Here is a 7,475-nt window from a genome sequence, read left to right as displayed (position 1 = left end):
AAACTACGGCCCGCAAACATACAGGAACGCGGCGTCAACATCAGGTACGTGCACCAAAACTTCTAAAGTTTGGCAGCATTTTAGCCTGAATACGGCAAATAAAAAGACTACTAGCAAAGGTTGCAAAGCAGACCTTGGTGTCATGGCGGTGATGCAGGAACATTTCAAGAAGCCCGTCGGGCAGTTGAACCAAACAGAGTCTGACTCGCCTCGGTGAGATTCAAGTAACATTCAAGCAGGACGGTTTTTAGGACACACATTGTACATTTTACAAGCGTATTTTCACTATAAAAGAGAGCTGTGGCGTTATGAGACTGTGCCTGACAAACGTATTTTAAATTAATGAATGTTCAATAAAAGATGTATTTTTCATTGTGCCCATCTTTCTTGTTTATTATCATTTGCCACATAATGAAATCAACTTCATGCCAAATTTAAGAAAATATTAATAATTATCCGATTAGTCGACTAATTGTTTCAATAGCCGGTGACTAGTCGACTATTAAAACAGTCGTTAGTTGCAGCCCCAATGTTCACACCAAACGCTACACGAATTTTCACGTCACTTTATTGGTGCGAATTTGATCGCTGGATCAATGGGTTTATATTCGCGAATAAAGCGACGCGAAAATTCACATTGCCGTTTGTTGTGAACACAGTCAGTTAGTCACTATTTCATACACGCATAGAGCGTGACTTTCTAGTCCACCCTTCTGCAGTCTGGCAACCCCAGAAAAAAACCCAGACCCGAACCCAGAGAGGGTTATTAGGTAGTGTGGCTTTCTGGAAAACAATACATTTTTACGTTTAGGCACCCCATGATTGTCACACTTGTTCTGTTACAAACTGGCCCCCCCATCAGAGAAGGGGGAGTTATGTGGCCCTCGCAGGGGACCCCTGGTTTAAAAGGTCCTATGCTGCGTAGGAATGCGTTGTGAATGAGGCCCAGTGTCCTGTTTCTCCAAAGTGTGAACGTCTTTTATTGTATTTATCTGGTCTGCAGAGAGAAATCCCTTACTTCCCTCTATTCAAAAAAAAATCTATGACAAACGTTTGGGATGTTTTAAAGGAGCTAAAGCTTTGGAACCATTCTGTCAAAACCATTTCTGTTACTCACCTACAGAAAAGCCTAAATTTATCAATGGTAAATTTTGAAGAATATTGTAATTTGTATAAAATCGTGCCTTGACTCGTGTTTTGTGCCATGAAATCCTTGCTAGTAGCCACATTTGACAATATAGTCATTTTTAAGTAATGAGATATCAAGTTTTATATAGCTGCTGATGCGTCTGATGTTTGTACGTCGCAGCTAATTTAAATAGATATTATACGATATATATTCTGATAACTGATTTGTGAAATGTATGCTGATGTGTTTTTGGAACTTTGACATCTTCTTGCTAACAAAGCTGAGAGCAAAAAATTCGTTCAACTTGTAGTTTTATTGCTGCATAATATAAGATACCTATAAATACAATTTCAGAGCAGTTGCTCAAATTAAAACAGGAATGAAAGAGAGATGAGAGGCGAATGCTAACGACTGCGCACAAAAGACAGAACAAAGAAGACGGAAAAACACAAACAGCGTGTGAAGTGCGGTGACAGGCAGTAATCCAGAATTAAACCGAATCCACATGTTGACCAGATGATGCTTTTTTTGGTGTTTGAGGTCTTCAGGCTTCCCTGAGAAACAGACGTGACCTCAGCGGCCGATGCACGTCACAGCGTCCCACCTCATCTCCAGCTCTGGTGCTCACCTCCTCATGACGATCTCCCCTCTCACGCACACGCTGCTTTACATAATTCACATCATTTGTGAGGGGCTTGCTTTTACCTCGCTGCATAATGGATCAAAGATTCATCTCGCTTTAGCCGTGTGTAACTCTATTTTTTTTTCTATTTGACTGTATAGGACACACGCATGCGCGCGCGCGCGCACACACACACACACACACACACACAACTCTTCAGCAGAGAGATTGGTCTGAAATGACAGTAATGTAATATTAATAGCCAGGGGGGATGACAGTCTGTCCCCATTGTGTTGATACCCGCAGGCTTGACAGAGCTTTGGTCACACATCCCACCGCTGTACATCTGCTAACACTGGTACAATAAGTTCTCTCTGTCTGTTTCAATGTCTCTCTCTCTCTCTCTCTCTCTCTCTCTCTCTCTCTCTCTGTCTGTCAGATAGTGCCGGGTAACTGAGGTGTATAATGTTTAATCAAATCTCTTATTGAAACAGTAATTGAGTTTATTTTTATTTGTTACTGGTGGTCAAAAAATTTCACCTTAAAAGACTTCAAAGTAGTAAGACACTGACTAAAAACACACTTGGAGTCTGACAGTGGCAAAAAGGATCTCGTTTCCCGTGCCACCATTTTGTGGTTATCAGTCCTCCTCTTCTAACTCAGTACTGGACAGATTCCCAATCACGGCTTTCATCATTGATCAGTTAGACCCCCAAACATGAACAAATATAGTCTTAAATACCAGAATTATCCTTTCCTCTAAACAAGAGGAGGAGAAATCATAGATTTAAAAAAAAAAAGAATATTTCTGTAAATACAGGCTGCATGGCTGTCTAGCAACCACAGGGTTGCTGGTTTGATCCCCACTTCCCCCAGTGACCATGTTGAAGTATCCTTGAGCAAGGTACTGAACCCCTAATAGTTCCTGGTGGCCCTGTGATGGCGAACCGTCCACGGGGAACCTCCCCTCCCAATGTCAGCCGGGATAGGCTCCACCCCCCCAACCTTTAACAAATAAGTGGCATAGAAAATGGATGGGTGGAATATTTCTGTAAATGTATTATAATTTCAAGGTCTTCATTGCAAACACAGAAATATGAGGAAGAGCTCCTATTTGTCTGCGTCGTTCGTAGTGAAGTATTCATTATTCATGTCATTGTTTTCAGCAGAGTTCAGTATCGGTCCGTCTTGTGTAGTACGAGTGTATTAGTACCTTTGGGAAGTGAAAGTATTCACATCAAGTTGCACGTAGATGGCACAGAGTTGTTGCCATTGTTGTTTTTACTTACTTTCTCATTGTTGTCATGGAAACTAAATCTACGAGATAGCACTATTTTCAAGCGTGGACTTGTGCGTCACTCATTTAGGTTCTAATTAAAGCCTCCACCGGCGGTGTGATACCAGGGGCTGTGACCCAGAGGGTCTTCCACTCATTACTGGGTTGGCGGTCCGAGCGCCACTTCCTGCTCCTAAGTGCCTGGATGTCCTGGAGCTGTAAAGTTTGCCAGGTCTTTATACTCAGCCAAACCACCAGTGCGTAAATTTGAGGGAAATCTTATCAAGAACATCGTGGAAACGAAGCCTCTGTTTCTATCGGACGGCCTTGTTCAGACTACTCGCACAAATCGGATTTGAGAATCCAGATTCGGGATCACAGTTCCAGAAATTAGTCAGTGGTTAGCAAACTCATAATAAAATGGATAGATCTCCATTCAAGTCCACTTATCTCCTCGCCGAGCAGCTGAGACCACACGACCACAGACAGCAACGGCGCCACTCTGCCTTTCCAACCCTCACTATGGTGGAAGGTGGAGTTGATTTGCAGCTACGTGATTTTTGACCTATCTTTGTTGTCCATGTTGGGTCATCTATGTTGTTGTCACTAGCAACCACAACACGACACAAACACTTTAGGTGCCACAAACATGGAACATGGATGTGTCAGAAACATATAGATGAACTACACACGTAACGTAGAAATCAGACCCTCGCTGATCCAGACTCTCATTATTCGTTGACTCCGTCAGGTCCTCAAGTTCTGGTTCTGATGTCGTTTATCAGAACTTTTATGTCTTTGCACGTGCTGTGCTATCGTGTGGCCTTGTTGTTCTGCTCTGTCCGTAGCTCATGTTTATGGGACACAGGTATGTCTATCCCCATTGGAGGATGGATCTCTCTGCTCTTGCTCTTTTTGTGAATGTGATTTTTTTGTAATAAATAATTGTGAGGAGATTGCAATGATCATGAGTTTGTGTGATGGAAATGTAAGCACCTCTCTGAGCTACGTAGTGATGTGTCAGAAATTCCTGGCTGTGTGTCGCCGGGCCTGATGCGTGCGGCGTCTCCTCCTTCAGAGGCAGCGAGGACAGCTGCGCTTTGACTTAGCTGCTCAGTGCCTGGGACCTTGAGACGGAGGAGAGAAAGATGGAGTCCGTCCGGCTTCAATCAGACAAGTGCGAGTCAAAAATCCCCATCTGAGACACAGATGCAGACGAGTGGAGATGGAGGGAGGAAGAGGAGGGGTGGGAGAAGAGAGGGGGAGCAGCAGGGGAAGTCATTATCACTTCCCAACCTCACTCGCTGTCTAATGTATTCAAGGGGAAACAGTTAGATTTGGTCCCTTTGGCAGCCCACCGTAAACAAATCGATTTGAATGGGAGAGATATAAAGAGCTATTTATAGTGCCCCTGTATCGTGTGTGTGTGTGTGTGTGTGTGTGTGTGTGTGTGTGTGTGTGTGTGTGTGCGTGTGCGTGTGTGTGTGTACTGTGAATATGCATTTGTGTGACACAGTATGGAAATGCCATTATGCACGCTGACTGTTCAGCCTTAGCTTTGGCTGCGGCTTTGAACTGTCGATTTCAAGAAGAATAACTGAAGCAGCACCTATGTTCCCGCCCATCGTGTGTGTTTGTGCAAACTCCTTCAAGACCCCGTGGGCTTTTTCTTCTCGGTCGTCTTCTTCTTCTATGGTTTTTTCCCCCTCCACATCACCAGTGGTGGTCTGCTGTAACCTCTTGTTTGAGCTGCAGTGCACCAGCATCTGGTTTAATCTAAAGTTTGAAAAGTCCCAGCTCTGCTCCCAGATCTGGACTGAGGAGGACTGTTGTAATGACTTAAGAGAAGGTTTTTGTATGTGTGTGTGTGTGTGGGGGGGGGGGGGGGGTGTTGCCCCTTGTTGAGTAAAGGTTCCACAGCCTCAAACCTACTCGGGTAGAAGGAGCTTTAGTGGCCAAACATCCGCACAGGGCGCCGCTTGTCCCAATTTGATTTCGAACATATTTGGGGATCCGTCTGAAAAATGATGAAAGGAAAATACAGAGCTAATCCTTGTTAAAATTGAAGGTACTGCAATACACACACACACACACACACACACACACAGGCATGACAGCACATACACTCACACACACAGGCATGCCAGCACACACACACACACACACACACACACACACACACACACACACACACACACACACCCTGTAGGACATGTGTAACCTAAGTCTGTTGTGATTCCTTTCCTGGTGAGGCCTGGAGAAGTCTAGGAGAGGTTAAGGAAACACTGTGCAGTGTGAAAACACATTGTGAGGTGTGCAGCCTGAAATCTGACACACACACACACACACACACACACACACACACACACACAGGGACACAAGGCTTTGATTAATTGGGTCTGCCTGTGTTTGCCAGTGAAACAGTATTCATTCAGGTTAGGGACCCTTTTTTAATAAAAGGTCAGTAGATAAACAGCTCAGCGAGGACCCGTTTTACAGATTAATCCTGGGCTTGGCCTCAGTTACTGCCGAGACGCTCAGAGGTTCAGAGGTGAGGGTTATGAACTAGAAAGTAAAAAATGGCGGCATACATTCACTGACTAATGAACAGATAGGTTTTGGATTTAATCATTCCTCTTTGCTGGTTTCCAAACTTGGATTCAGGGACAAAAGGAGGTCACTGAGAGGGAATATGAGTTGCAAATGTAATTCATTGAAATATTCAAACTGAAATAATCCCTCTATCATCAGGAACATTTCTGCTCAAATTCTTCTCAATTTTGCACCTGAAAGAAAATGTGAAATGATAATCTGGTCAAATTCAGATTGAACAGGACTTTTAGTTTGGTGTAAGGGGTTCAAGTGTCACAGGGGGGTGGAGCCTATCCCAGCAGCCTTCACCCTGGACGGGTCACCAGTCCATGGCAGGGCCAACACATAGAGACAGACAACCATTGGCTCTCCCAGTCACACCTACACGTTAATTTAGAGTCTGGATTAACCTGGTCCCTCTTGATGTCTTTGGACTGTGGAGGAAGCTGGAGTACCAGAGAGAACCCAGCAGGAACAGGGAGAACATGGAGACTCACCCAGAAAGACCCCGTGCTGCAGCCAGGGCTCCACCCACAACCTTCTTGCTGGGGGGCCACCGTGAGGACCACTGCTCCACCGCGCCGCCTGCTGGTTGTTCAGTAAGTCAATGAATCTTGAGACTTTTTGGACTTGTGGTTGATGAAGATTCAATTAAAACTGACCCTTGAAGTGTGTAATAGACATTGGAGTCATTCTTTAGATGGAGCTGGCAGGAGTGTGTGATGGTGGCACCGGTGATGAGGCTGGTGATGTCTGTTGGAACCGTCTTCTTCCCTGAGGCTGTGGAACTGGAGTTTCCTTGAACCTCATCCTGCTCCACAGCCATTGTACCGACGGTGGCAGTTTTCTGCTCGTGCTTTGGCCGTACAAGTGTCCGAGCTTTGAGGACCGGCTGAGGTTCAGCAGCTTCCACAGAGGGCAGAGATCTCCTGCACAGTTCTGGGTGCCTCCTCCTGTATGGAAGCGATGTATAGACTGGCTGAGGTGATGGCTTGAAGATGGAGCGTCATGAGATCCTCCTGCTCTGGAGAATTTCTCTGCTGTGTGAGTGATGCACCCAGGCAGGTGGGTGTGATGTGTGTGCATCATTGAAGGCTCCATGGCCCTGTTGGGCTTCTCGGCTGCTCGGTCTCCACAGGTTATTGTTGCTCGGTCCTCATTCCTCCTCTGAAAATGTCCTCCACTCTGCACCGCTGTTGATTAGACGCTGAACTCCATGGCAGCACTTCAGGCAAACCACTTGCCCTGTTCTGTGGTTCTCCGTCAGCGCAGCACCTCAGTGGACACCACATTTAAGGCAGTGAATGAAGCACTGGTGACTTCTGAGTATCATGGCCGTCTTTACACCGCTGGTTTTAGTTTCCACCTGCACACGTGATCTAAACTGTGGGAAGATATTAAAGTCATGAATTCCAAATGTATTTTAACATTGCACTACTGCCTTATATTTATAGACTTGTTTAAAGATTTATTTATCTGTTATCTGGTTTCAGTTTTGCCACAGTATTTCTGGAATGTGTGCTGTGTTTTACTGGTGCTGCCTCTGGTATTGAATTCTGGGATCAATAATGTCATCATATCTCATCTCATCTGGTACATGTGTACAGAGATCAGCTGACACACAAGTTCAGGTCTCTCAACATTCTGAACCCTAGGGTTTGGTTTAACTGCTGCCATCAAGTCAAGTCAATGTTATTTATATAGCGCCACACCCCAACCAAAGTTCTGTCCTGACTCTGTCCAAGTAGAGCAGGTCCAGCACCTCCCTCCTTCAATGAACCTCCACCCAACAATTCTCCATCAGCAAGCACATCCTGCAACAGCAGCCACCAGAACCTTCCTTTACCAGCAGGAAG

This window comes from Aulostomus chinensis, chromosome 22 (genome assembly GCF_037954235.1).
Source record: "Aulostomus chinensis isolate RoL2024-O1b breed Wild chromosome 22, RoL_Achi_v1.0, whole genome shotgun sequence".
NCBI lineage: Eukaryota > Metazoa > Chordata > Actinopteri > Syngnathiformes > Aulostomidae > Aulostomus > Aulostomus chinensis.
Note: the sequence above shows the minus strand (reverse complement) of the source record.